Raw genomic sequence first — 15,202 nt, 5'->3', positions numbered from 1 at the left:
CTCTCCATGGGGAATAAAATATGTTAATGATGACGTCATCGGTCACGTGGTTCGGCCGCCATCTTGGAAAAACTTTGCACCTCGATATCTCCGGAAGTGGTGAATAGAAAAAATTGAGACATGGCTCATTGGAAAGAACTCTCCATGGGGAATAAAATATGTTAATGATGACGTCATTGGTCACGTGTTTCGGCCGCCATCTTGGAAAAACCGAAAAACGTTGCACCTCCATATCTCCGGAAGTGCTGAATAGAAAAAATTGAGACATGGCACATTGGAAAGAACTCTCCATGGGGAATAAAATATGTTAATGATGACGTCATCAGTCACGTGCTTCGGCCGCCATTTTGGAAAAACAGCAAAACGTTGCACCACCATATCTCCAAAAGTGCTGAATAGAAAAAATTGAGACATGGCTCATTGGAAAGAACTCTCCATGGGGAATAAAATATGTTAATGATGACGTCATCGTTCACGTGTTTCGGCCGCCATCTTGGAAAAACGGCAAAACGTTGCACCACCATATCTCCAAAAGTGCGGAATAGAAAAAATTGAGACATGGCTCATTGTAAAGAACTCTCCATGGGGAATAAAATATGTTATTGATGACGTCATCGTTCACGTGTTTCGACCGCCATATTTGTCCAAAATGGCCGATAAAAAAGTACATTCCGGCAAGTCCTCGGTCTCTGACCGATTTTTCATTACTTGCCGGAAAAATTTTCCGGCAAGTATGTTGATCTGTTCGTTTGTTTGTCTGTTTGTCTGTTTGTCTGTTTGTCTGTTTGTCTGTCTGTTTGTCTGTCTGTTTGCAGCACTGCGTCTACACCGTTGCACGGAGAATCGCCAAACTTTGCACACATATTGGTCTTGCCCTGGAATAGACTGTGCCCAATTGATGACGTCATCGGTGACGTGGTTCGGCCGCCATCTTGGAAAAACCGAAAAACTTTGCACTTCTATATCTCCGAAAGTACTGAACAGAAAAAATTGAGACATGGCTCATTGTAAAGAACTCTAGATGGGGAATAAAATATGTTAATGATGACGTCATTGGTCACGTGGTTCGGCCGCCATCTTGGAAAAACCGCAAAACTTTCTATATGTAGAATCTTTCTATACGTAGAATAGCCAAACTTTGCACACTTATTTGGCTTGCCCTCTAATATACTGTGCCCAAATGATGACGTCATCGGTCACGTGGTTCGGCCGCCATCTTTGAAAAAATTTGCACCTCCATATCTCCGAAAGTGCTGAATAGAAAAAATTGAGACATGGCTCATTGTAAAGAACTGTCCATGGGGAATAAAATATGTTAATGATGACGTCATCAGTCACGTGGTTCGGCGGCCATCTTGGAAAAACCGAAAAAAAATTGCACCTCTATATCTCCGAAAGTACTGAACAGAAAAAATTGCTACATGGCTCATTGTAAAGAACTCTCCATGGGGAATAAAATAAGTAAATGATGACGTCATCAGTCACGTGGTTCGGTCGCCATCTTGGAAAAACGGCAAAACGTTGCGCCACTATATCTCCAAAAGTGCTGAACAGAAAAAATTGAGACATGGCTCATTGTAAAGAACTCTCCATGGGGAATAAAATATGTTAATGATGACATCATCAGTCACGTGGTCGGCCGCCATCTTGGAAAAACGGCAAAACTTTGCACCACGAAATCTCCAAAAGTGCTGAACAGAAAAAATTGAGACATGGCTCATTGTAAAGAACTCTCCATGCAGAATAAAATAGGTTAATGATGATGACGTCATATGTCACGTGGTCGGCCGCCATCTTGGAAAAACGGCAAAACTTTGCACCTCCATATCTCTGAAAGTACTGAATAGAAAAAATTGAGACACGGCTCATTGTAATGAACTCTCCATGGGGAATAAAATATGTTAATGATGACGTCACCGGTCACGTGGTGGGCTGCCATCTTGGAAAAACGGCAAAACTTTGCACCACGAAATCTCCAAAAGTGCTGAACAGAAAAAATTGAGACATGGCTCATTGTAAAGAACTCCCCATGGGGAATAAAATATGTTAATGATGATGTCATATGTCACGTGGTTCGGCCGCCATCTTGGAAAAACGGCAAAACTTTGCACCTCCATATCTCTGAAAGTACTGAATAGAAAAAATTGAGACATGGCTCATTGTAAAGAACTCTCCATGTGGAATAAAAAATGTTAATGATGACGTCATCGGTCACGTGGTTCGGCCGCCATCTTGGAAAAGCTTTGCACCTCTATATCTCCGAAAGTGCTGAACTGAAAAAATTGAGACATGGCTCATTGGAAAGAAATGTCCATGGGGCATAAAATATGTTAATGATGACGTCATAGGTCACGTGGTTCGGCCGCCATCTTGGAAAAACCGAAAAACTTTACACCTCCATATCTCCGAAAGTGCTGAACAGAAAAAATTGAGACATGGCTCATTGTAAATATCTCTCCATGGGGAATAAAATATGTTACTGATGACGTCATCAGTCACGTGGTTCGGCCGCCATCTTGGAAAAACCGAAAAACTTTGCACCTCCATATCTCCGAAAGTGCTGAATAGAAAAAATTGAGACATGGCTCATTGTAAAGAACTCTCCATGGGGAATAAAATATGTTAATGATGATGTCATCGGTCACGTGGTTCGGCCGCCATCTTGGAAAAACCGAAAAACTTAGCACCTCTATGTGTCCAAAAGTGCTGAATAGAAAAAATTGAGACATGGCTCATTGTAAAGAATCCTCCATGGGGAATAAAATATGTTAATGATGACGTCATCGGTCACGTGGTTCAGCCGCCATCTTGGAAAAACCGAAAAACTCTGCACCTCCACATCTCCAAAAGTCCTGAATAGAAAAAATTGAGGCATGGCTCATTGTAAAGAACTCTCCATGTGGAATAAAAAATGTTAATGATGACGTCATCGGTCACGTGGTTCGGCCGCCATCTTGGAAAAGCTTTGCACCTCTATATCTCCGAAAGTGCTGAACAGAAAAAATTGAGACATGGCTCATTGGAAAGAAATGTCCATGGGAAATAAAATATGTTAATGATGACGTCATAGGTCACGTGGTTCGGCCGCCATCTTGGAAAAACCGAAAAACGTTGCACCTCTATATCTCCAAAAGTAATTAACAGACAAAATCGAGACATGGCTCATTGTAAATAATTCTCCATGGGGAATAAAATATGTTAATGATGACGTCATCGGTCACGTGGTTCGACCGCCATCTTGGAAAAACGGCAAAAATTTGCACCACTATATCTCCAAAAGTGCTGAACAGAAAAAATTGAGACATGGCTCATTGTAAAGAACTCTCCATGGGGAATAAAATATGTTAATGATGACGTCATTGGTCACGTGGTTCGGCCGCCATCTTGGAAAAACCGCAAAACTTTCTATATGTAGAATCTTTCTATACGTAGAATAGCCAAACTTTGCACACTTATTTGGCTTGCCCTCTAATATACTGTGCCCAAATGATGACGTCATCGGTCACGTGGTTCGGCCGCCATCTTTGAAAAAATTTGCACCTCCATATCTCCGAAAGTGCTGAATAGAAAAAATTGAGACATGGCTCATTGTAAAGAACTGTCCATGGGGAATAAAATATGTTAATGATGACGTCATCAGTCACGTGGTTCGGCGGCCATCTTGGAAAAACCGAAAAAAAATTGCACCTCTATATCTCCGAAAGTACTGAACAGAAAAAATTGCTACATGGCTCATTGTAAAGAACTCTCCATGGGGAATAAAATAAGTAAATGATGACGTCATCAGTCACGTGGTTCGGTCGCCATCTTGGAAAAACGGCAAAACGTTGCGCCACTATATCTCCAAAAGTGCTGAACAGAAAAAATTGAGACATGGCTCATTGTAAAGAACTCTCCATGGGGAATAAAATATGTTAATGATGACATCATCAGTCACGTGGTCGGCCGCCATCTTGGAAAAACGGCAAAACTTTGCACCACGAAATCTCCAAAAGTGCTGAACAGAAAAAATTGAGACATGGCTCATTGTAAAGAACTCTCCATGCAGAATAAAATAGGTTAATGATGACGTCATATGTCACGTGGTCGGCCGCCATCTTGGAAAAACGGCAAAACTTTGCACCTCCATATCTCTGAAAGTACTGAATAGAAAAAATTGAGACACGGCTCATTGTAATGAACTCTCCATGGGGAATAAAATATGTTAATGATGACGTCACCGGTCACGTGGTGGGCTGCCATCTTGGAAAAACGGCAAAACTTTGCACCACGAAATCTCCAAAAGTGCTGAACAGAAAAAATTGAGACATGGCTCATTGTAAAGAACTCCCCATGGGGAATAAAATATGTTAATGATGATGTCATATGTCACGTGGTTCGGCCGCCATCTTGGAAAAACGGCAAAACTTTGCACCTCCATATCTCTGAAAGTACTGAATAGAAAAAATTGAGACATGGCTCATTGTAAAGAACTCTCCATGTGGAATAAAAAATGTTAATGATGACGTCATCGGTCACGTGGTTCGGCCGCCATCTTGGAAAAGCTTTGCACCTCTATATCTCCGAAAGTGCTGAACTGAAAAAATTGAGACATGGCTCATTGGAAAGAAATGTCCATGGGGCATAAAATATGTTAATGATGACGTCATAGGTCACGTGGTTCGGCCGCCATCTTGGAAAAACCGAAAAACTTTACACCTCCATATCTCCGAAAGTGCTGAACAGAAAAAATTGAGACATGGCTCATTGTAAATATCTCTCCATGGGGAATAAAATATGTTACTGATGACGTCATCAGTCACGTGGTTCGGCCGCCATCTTGGAAAAACCGAAAAACTTTGCACCTCCATATCTCCGAAAGTGCTGAATAGAAAAAATTGAGACATGGCTCATTGTAAAGAACTCTCCATGGGGAATAAAATATGTTAATGATGATATCATCGGTCACGTGGTTCGGCCGCCATCTTGGAAAAACCGAAAAACTTAGCACCTCTATGTGTCCAAAAGTGCTGAATAGAAAAAATTGAGACATGGCTCATTGTAAAGAATCCTCCATGGGGAATAAAATATGTTAATGATGACGTCATCGGTCACGTGGTTCAGCCGCCATCTTGGAAAAACGGAAAAACTCTGCACCTCCACATCTCCAAAAGTCCTGAATAGAAAAAATTGAGGCATGGCTCATTGTAAAGAACTCTCCATGTGGAATAAAAAATGTTAATGATGACGTCATCGGTCACGTGGTTCGGCCGCCATCTTGGAAAAGCTTTGCACCTCTATATCTCCGAAAGTGCTGAACAGAAAAAATTGAGACATGGCTCATTGGAAAGAAATGTCCATGGGAAATAAAATATGTTAATGATGACGTCATAGGTCACGTGGTTCGGCCGCCATCTTGGAAAAACGGCAAAACTTTGCACCTCTATATCTCCAAAAGTGCTGAGCAGAAAAAATTGAGACATGGCTCATTGTAAAGAACTCTCCATGGGGAATAAAATATGTTAATGATGACATCATCTATCACGTGGTTCAGCCGCCATATTTGTTCTAAATGGCCGATAAAAAAGTACACTCCGGCAAGTCCTCGGTCTCTGACCGATTTTTCATCTGTCTGTCTGTCTGTCTGTTTGCAGCACTGCGTCTACACCGTTGCACGGAGAATCGCCAAACTTTGCACACATATTCGTCTTGCCCTGGAATAGACTGTGCCCAATTTATGACGTCATCGGTCACGTGTTTCGGCCGCCATCTTGGAAAAACCGAAAAACTTTGCACCTCTATATCTCCGAAAGTGCTGAATAGAAAAAATTGAGACGTGGCTCATTGTAAAGAACTCTCCATGGGGAATAAAATATGTTAATGATGATGTCATATGTCACGTGGTCGGCCGCCATCTTGGAAGAACTGCAAAACTTTGCACCACTATATCTCCAAAAGTGCTGAACAGAAAAAATTGAGACAAGGCTCATTGTAAAGAACTCTCTATGGGCAATAAAATATGTTAATGATGATGCCATTGGTCACGTGGTTCGGCCGCCATCTTGGAAAAACGGGAAAACTTTGCACCACTATATCTCCAAAAGTGCAGAATGGAAAAAATTGAGAGATGGCTCATTGTAAAGAACTCTCCATGGGGAATAAAATATGTAAATGATGACGTCATCAGTCACGTGGTTCGGTCGCCATCTTGGAAAAACGGCAAAACTTTGCACCACGATATCTCCAAAAGTGCTGAACAGAAACAATTGAGACATGGCTCATTGTAAAGAACTCTCCATGGGAAATAAAATATGTTAATGATGACGTCATCCGTCACGTGGTCGGCCGCCATCTTGGAAAAACGGCAAAACTTTCCACCACTATATCTCCAAAAGTGCTGAACAGGAAAAAATCAGACATGGCTCATTATAAAGAACTCCATGGGGAATAAAATATGTTAATGATGACGTCATATGTCACGTGGTTCGGCCGCCATCTTGGAAAAACCGAAAAATTTTGCACCTCCATATCCAAAAATGCTCAATATAAAAAATTGAGACATGGCTCATTGTAAAGAACTCTCCATGGGGAATAAAATATGTTCATGATGACATCATCGGTCACGTGGTTCGGCCGCCATATTTGTCCTAAATGGCCGATAAAAAAGTAAATTCCGGCAAGTCCTCGGTCTTTGACCGATTTTTCATTTGTTACTTGCCGGAAAAGATTCCGGCAAGTATGTTGATCTGTTCGTTTGTCTGTCTGTTTGTCTGTTTGTCTGTTTGTCTGTTTGTCTGTTTGTCTGTTTGCAGCACTACGTCTACACCGTTGCACGTAGAATCACCAAACTTTGCACACGTATTTGTCTTGCCCTCTAATATACTGTGCCCAAATGATGACGTCATCGGTCACGTGGTTCGGCCGCCATCTTGGAAAAACCGAAAAATTTTGCACCTCGATATCTCAAAGTGCTGAACAGAAAAAATTGAGACATGGCTCATTGTAAAGAACTCTCCATGGGGAATAAAATATGTTAATGATGACGTCATCGGTCACGTGGTTCGGCCGCCATCTTGGAAAAAACGAAAATTTTTGCACCTCCATATCTCCGAAAGTCCTGAACAGAAAAAATTGAGACATGGCTCATTGTAAAGAACTCACCATGGGGAATAAAATATGTTAATGATGACGTCATCGTTCACGTGATTCGGCCGCCATCTTGGAAAATCCGAAAAACTTTGCACCTCCATATCTCCGAAAGTGCTGAATAGAAAAAATTGAGACATGGCTCATTGTAAAGAACTCTCCATGGGGAATAAAATATGTTAATGATGACGTCATATGTCACGTGGTCGGCCGCCATCTTGGAAAAACGGCAAAACTTTGCACCACTATATCTCCAAAAGTGCTGAACAGAAAAAATTGAGACATGGCTCATTGGAAAGAACTCTCCATGGGGAATAAAATATGTTAATGATGACGTCATATGTCACGTGGTTCGGCCGCCATCTTGGAAAAAAATTGCACCTCCATATCTCTGAAAGTGCTGAATATAAAAAATTGAGACATGGCTCATTGAAAAGAACTCTCCATGGGGAATAAAATAAGTTACTGATGACGTCATCTATCACGTGTTTCGGCCACCATATTTGTCCTAAATGGCCGATAAAAAAGTACATTCCGGCAAGTCCTCGGTCTCTGACCGATTTTTCATCTGTTTGTCTGTTTGTCTGTCTGTTTGTCTGTTTGCAGCACTGCGTCTACACCGTTGCACGGAGAATCGCCAAACTTTGCACACATAATGGTCTTGCCCTCTAATATACTGTGCCTCAATGATGACGTCATCGGTGACGTGGTTCGGCCGCCATCTTGGAAAAACCGAATGAATTTGCACCTCTATATCTCCGAAAGTACTGAACAGAAAAAATTGAGACATGGCTCATTGTAAAGAACTCTCCATGGGGAATAAAATATGTAAATGACGACGTCATCAGTCACGTGGTTCGGTCGCCATCTTGGAAAAACGGCAAAACGTTGCGCCACTATATCTCCAAAAGTGCTGAACAGAAAAAATTGAGACATGGCTCATTGGAAAGAACTCTCCATGGGGAATAAAATATGTTAATGATGACGTCATATGTCACGTGGTCGGCCGCCATCTTGGAAAAACGGCAAAACTTTGCACCTCCATATCTCTGAAAGTACTGAACAGAAAAAATTGAGACATGGCTCATTGTAAAGAACTCTCCATGGGGAATAAAATAGGTTAATGATGACGTCATAGGTCAGGTGGTTCGGCCGCCATCTTGGAAAAACGGCAAAACTTTGCACCTCCATATCTCTGAAAGTACTGAATAGAAAAAATTGAGACATGGCTCATTGTAAAGAACTCTCCATGGGGAATAAAACATGTTGATGACGTCATCTGTCACGTGGTTCGGCCGCCATCTTGGAAAAACCGAAAAACTTTGCACCTCCATATCTCCGAAAGTGGTGAACAGAAAAAATAGAGACATGGATCATTGTAAAGAACTCTCCATGGGGAATAAAATATGTTAATGATGACGTCATCAGTCACGTGGTTCGGCCGCCATCTTGGAAAAACCGAAAAACTTTACACCTCCATATCTCCGAAAGTGCTGAACAGAAAAAATTGAGACATGGCTCATTGTAAAGAACTCTCCATGGGGAATAAAATATGTTAATGATGACGTCATATGTCACGTGGTCGGCCGCCATCTTGGAAAAACCGAAAAACTTTGCACCTCTATATCTCCAAAAGTGCTGAACAGAAAAAATTGAGACATGGCTCATTGTAAAGAACTCTCCATGGGGCATAAAATATGTTAATGATGACGTCATCAGTCACGTGGTCGGCCGCCATCTTGGAAAAACCGAAAAACTTAGCACCTCCATATCTCCGAAAGTGCTGAATAGAAAAAATTGAGACATGGCTCATTGTAAAGAACTCTCCATGGGGAACAAAATATGTTAATGATGATGTCATCGGTCACGTGGTTCGGCCGCCATCTTGGAAAAACCGAAAAACTCTGCACCTCCACATCTCCAAAAGTCCTGAATAGAAAAAATTGAGGTATGGCTCATTGTAAAGAACTCTCCATGGGGAATAAAATATGTTAATTATGACGTCATCGGTCACGTGGTTCGGCCGCCCTATTTGTCCTAAATGGCCGATAAAAAAGTACATTCCGGCAAGTCCTCGGTCTCTGACCGATTTTTCATCTGTCTGTTTGTCTGTCTGTTTGCAGCACTGCGTCTACACCGTTGCACGGAGAATCGCCAAACTTTGCACACATATTGGTCTTGCCCTGGAATAGACTGTGCCCAATTGGTGACGTCATCGGTGACGTGGTTCGGCCGCCATCTTGGAAAAACCGAAAAACTTTGCACTTCTATATCTCCGAAAGTACTCAACAGAAAAAATTGAGACATGGCTCATTGTAAAGAACTCTCCATGGGGAATAAAATATGTTAATGATGACATCATCAGTCACGTGGTCGGCCGCCATCTTGGAAAAACGGCAAAACTTTGCACCACGAAATCTCCAAAAGTGCTGAACAGAAAAAATTGAGACATGGCTCATTGTAAAGAACTCTCCATGCGGAATAAAATATGTTAATGATGACGTCATCAGTCACGTGGTCGGCCGCCATCTTGGAAAAACCGAAAAACTTAGCACCTCCATATCTCCGAAAGTCCTGAATAGAAAAATTTGAGACTTGGCTCATTGGAAAGAACTCTCCATGGGGAATAAAATATGTTAATGATGACGTCACTGGTCACGTGGTTCAGCCGCCATATTTGTCCTAAATGGCCAATAAAAAAGTAAATTCCGGCAAGTCCTCGGTCTCTGACCGATTTTTCATCTGTTTGTTACTTGCCGGAAAAGATTCCGGCAAGTATGTTGATCTGTTCGTTTGTTACTTGCCGGAAAAATTTTTCCGGCAAGTATGTTGATCTGTTCGTTTGTCTGTCTGTTTGTCTGTCTGTCTGTCTGTCTGTCTGTCTGTCTGTCTGTTTGCAGCACTGCGTCTACACCGTTGCACGGAGAATCGCCAAACTTTGCACACATATTCGTCTTGCCCTGGAATAGACTGTGCCCAATTGATGACGTCATCGGTGACGTGGTTCGGCCGCCATCTTGGAAAAACCGAAAAACCTTGCACCTCTATATCTCCGAAAGTACTGAACAGAAAAAATTGAGACATGGCTCATTGTAAAGAACTCTCCATGGGGAATAAAATATGTAAATGATGACGTCATCAGTCATGTGGTTCGGTCGCCATCTTGGAAAAACGGCAAAACGTTGCGCCACTATATCTCCAAAAGTGCTGAACAGAAAAAATTGAGACATGGCTCATTGTAAAGAACTCTCCATGGGGAATAAAATATGTTAATGATGACGTCATCAGTCGCGTGGTCGGCCGCCATCTTGGAAAAACCGAAAAACCTAGCACCTCCATATCTCCGAAAGTGCTGAATAGGAAAAATTGAGACATGGCTCATTGTCAAGAACTCTCCATGTGGAATAAAATATGTTAATGATGACGCCATCGGTCACGTGGTGCGGCCGCCATCTTGGAAAAACGGGAAAAAAAATCACCTCCATATCTCCGAAAGTGCTGAATAGAAAAAATTGAGACATGGCTCATTGGAAAGAACTCTCCAGGGGGAATAAAATATGTTAATGATGACGTCATCGGTCACGTGGTTCGGCCGCCATCTTGGAAAATCCGAAAAACGTTGCACCTCTATCTCCAAAAGTGCTGAACAGAAAAAATTGAGACATGGCTCATTGGAAAGAACTCTCCAGGGGGAATAAAATATGTTAATGATGATGTCATCGGTCAGGTGGTTCAGCCGCCATATTTGTCCTAAATGGCCGATAAAAAAGTAAATTCCGGCAAGTCCTCGGTCTCTGACCGATTTTTCATCTGTTTGTCTGTCTGTTTGCAGCACTGCGTCTACACCGTTGCACGGAGAATCGCCAAACTTTGCACACATATTCGTCTTGCCCTGGAATAGACTGTGCCCAATTGATGACGTCATCGGTGACGTGGTTCGGCCGCCATCTTGGAAAAACGGCAAAACGTTGCGCCACTATATCTCCAAAAGTGCTGAACAGAAAAAATTGAGACATGGCTCATTGTAAAGAACTCTCCATGGGGAATAAAATATGTTAATGATGACGTCATATGTCACGTGGTCGGCCGCCATCTTGGAAAAACGGTAAAACTTTGCACCACTATATCTCCAAAAGTGCTGAACAGAAAAAATTGAGACATGGCTCATTGTAAAGAACTCTCCATGGGGAATAAAATATGTTAATGATGACGTCATCAGTCGCGTGGTCGGCCGCCATCTTGGAAAAACGGCAAAACTGTGCACCACTATATCTCCAAATGTGCTGAACAGAAAAAATTGAGACATGGCTCATTGTAAAGAACTCTCAATGGGGAATAAAATATGTTAATGATGACGTCATATGTCACGTGGTTCGGCCGCCATCTTGGAAAAAGCGAAAAAATTTGCACCTCCATATCTCTGAAAGTGCTGAATAGAAAAAATTGAGACATGGCTCATTGTAAAGAACTCTCCATGGGGAATAAAATATGTTAATGATGACATCATAGGTCACGTGGTTCGGCCGCCATCTTTGAAAAACCGAAAAACGTAGCACCTCCATATCTCCAAAAGTGCTGAATCGAAAAAGTTGAGACATGGCTCATTGTAAAGAACTCTCCATGGGGAATAAAATATGTTAATGATGACGTCATCGGTCACGTGGTTCGGTCGCCGTCTTGGAAAAACCGAAAAACTTTGCACCTCCACATCTCCAAAAGTCCTGAATAGAAAAAATTGAGACATGGCTCATTGTAAAGAACTCTCCATGGGGAATAAAATATGTTAATGATGACCATCGGTCACGTGGTTCGGCCGCCATATTTATCCTAAATGGTCGATAAAAGTACATTCCGGCAAGTCCTCGGTCTCTGACCGATTTTTCATTTGTTACTTGCCGGAAAAGATTCCGGCAAGTATGTTGATCTGTTCGTTTGTTACTTGCCGGAAAAATTTTCCGGCAAGTATGTTGATCTGTTCGTTTGTTACTTGCCGGAAAAATTTTCCGGCAAGTATGTTGATCTGTTCGTTTGTTACTTGCCGGAAAAATTTTCCGGCAAGTATGTTGATCTGTTCGTTTGTTACTTGCCGGAAAAATTTTCCGGCAAGTATGTTGATCTGTTCGTTTGTTTGTCTGTCTGTCTGTTTGTCTGTCTGTTTGTCTGTCTGTTTGTCTGTTTGCAGCACTGCGTCTACACCGTTGCACGGAGAATCGCCAAACTTTGCACACATAATGGTCTTGCCCTCTAATATACTGTGCCTCAATGATGACGTCATCAGTGACGTGGTTCGGCCGCCATCTTGGATAAACCGAATAAATTTGCACCTCTATATCTCCGAAAGTACTGAACAGAAAAAATTGAGACATGGCTCATTGTAAAGAACTCTCCATGGGGAATAAAATATGTTAATGATGACGTCATATGTCACGTGGTCGGCCGCCATCTTGGAAAAACGGCAAAAATTTGCACCACTATATCTCCAAAAGTGCTGAACAGAAAAAATTGAGACATGGCTCATTGTAAAGAACTCTCCATGGGGAATAAAATATGTAAATGATGACGTCATCAGTCACGTGGTTCGGTCGCCATCTTGGAAAAACGGCAAATCGTTGCGCCACTATATCTCCAAAAGTGCTGAACAGAAAAAATTGAGACATGGCTCATTGGAAAGAACTCTCCATGGGGAATAAAATATGTTAATGATGACGTCATATGTCACGTGGTCGGCCGCCATCTTGGAAAAACGGCAAAACTTTGCACCACTATATCTCCAAAAGTGCTGAACAGAATAATTGAGACATGGCTCATTGTAAAGAACTCTCCATGGGGAATAAAATATGTTAATGATGACGTCATCAGTCACGTGGTCGGCCGCCATCTTGGAAAAACGGCAAAACTTTGCACCACAAAATCTCCAAAAGTGCTGAACAGAAAAAATTGAGACATGGCTCATTGTAAAGAACTCTCCATGGGGAATAAAATATGTTAATGATGACGCCATCGGTCACGTGGTTCGGCCGCCATCTTGGAAAAATGGGAAAACTTTGCACCTCAACATCTCCGAAAGTGCTGAAATGAAAAAATTGAGACATGGCTCATTGTAAAGAACTCTCCATGGGGAATAAAATATGTTAATGATGACGTCATATGTCACGTGGTCGGCCGCCATCTTGGAAAAACGGCAAAACTTTGTTCCACTGTATCTCCAAAAGTGCTGAACAGATAAAATTGAGACATGGCTCATTGTAAAGAACTCTCCATGGGGAATAAAACATGTTAATGATGACGTCATCGGTCAAGTGCTTCTGCCGCCAGCTTGGAAAATCCGAAAAACTTTGCACCTCCATATCTCCAAAAGTGCTGAATAGAAAAAATTGAGACATGGCTCCTTGTAAAGAACTCTCCATGGGGAATAAAATATGTTCATGATGACGTCATCGGTCACGTGGTTCAGCCGCCATCTTTGAAAAACCAAAAAACCTTGCACCTCGATATCTCCAAAAGTGCTGAATAGAAAAAATTGAGACATGGCTCATTGTAAAGAACTCTCCATGGGGAATAAAATATGTTAATGATGACGTCATAGGTGCCTCCCTTATGACGTCATAATTGCATTTAACTCTGTCTGCAATATAACAGATGTTCTCAGCTTCATCAGTCGTAATTTCTTTGTAATCGTTGATCCAAACACCACTCATTTTGGTATTTAACTAAAAACAAGTCACATCCAGGAATCAAGATCGACCTGACAAAGAACAATACTAGAGATACTTTCTGACCAGTTTCAGCCATTCTAGAATGTCATTGAACTTTCAACTGAGTCGATTGAATGTTATGAAGGCTGTGTCCACTAGCACTGAGGAGAAAATCAAAGGTTGTGAAGAGTAAGATCACACAAGTGCATTATATGCAAGATGAGATACTATCTTTAATACAGATGCTCAGAACACATGTGCACAACATACTACTCTGTACCAGAAATGTGAACCAAGATATTGAGTGTATGTCAAAACCATATTCTGATTCCCACCGAACTAAAATCACCATGCTGGACGTGTAAAATGTAAATCACATGATATAAAATCACAAATGATGTAAAATCACAAACTCATTTTCAGGTATTTTAACAAAGGGTAGTCAACATTGTACAACACTAATCAAGTCACATACAGTATAGTATCACACCAGAGGTCATTGGTGTTACAAGATTCAGATGACGAGATCATTCACTGGTCATGATTGACACCATTGGGTTTAGCAGTTCTAGAGAATTTGATATAGCTTCTGATGAAGAAGTGTATCCAATTTGAAGTGTTGCTGTTCATGTATTTTGAACTCATCTTTCCAGAGACAACCATTCAACCTTTATTGGTTCACATACAGGTTGATAGACTTGTGACTGTCTCACTGGAGGAAGTTCACATGTATCAATATTTAATTACTGATGTTAATTACAATCAGGTAAATATTTGATAATGTAGCTCTGTCTGGGCTAAGATATGTAATGTACTATTTGAAATCATAGTATGCTGTCATATATGTCATGCTTGCGGAGAATATCTGCTATAACAACTTACAACGACATCAATTATGTCTCATGAACCATTCATGTACACTCTGTGGTGACAAAAGTCATGTCATGATCAGAATAGTACGTATCATGCACGTCCATGTGAACTTGTTCCGGTTCATTTTTATTGAAATATATGTGATCTATCATTGTACCTCTATCTGTTGTTGCCTGGTTAATACATTGTTTGAATCCATAGCATTGCATGAGCTTTGTCAACTCTGTTTGTCTTTGGTTTGTCAAATCATCATTGAAGTCACCAAGTATGATTGTTGGCACATGTAATGGCATCAAATCAAGAAGACTACTTAGTTGTAGCAAGAAGGTTTTCATTGGGAATGATGGTTTCCTATAAACTACAGTAACAACAAAACGTGATTTCTGCGTTTCTAAAACTATCGCTTTTGACTCCAATCCTTTCACAGATATCAGTTCTAGTTCTTTAGGTTGCAGATCAGTCAGAGCACATATCATCACTCCGTGCAAATTACCATGATCATGCATGCT

This window comes from Myxine glutinosa, chromosome 13 (genome assembly GCF_964187855.1).
Source record: "Myxine glutinosa chromosome 13, kmMyxGlut1.1, whole genome shotgun sequence".
In the NCBI taxonomy this organism is placed as follows: Eukaryota; Metazoa; Chordata; class Myxini; order Myxiniformes; family Myxinidae; genus Myxine; species Myxine glutinosa.
This window is presented reverse-complemented; position numbering follows the sequence as displayed.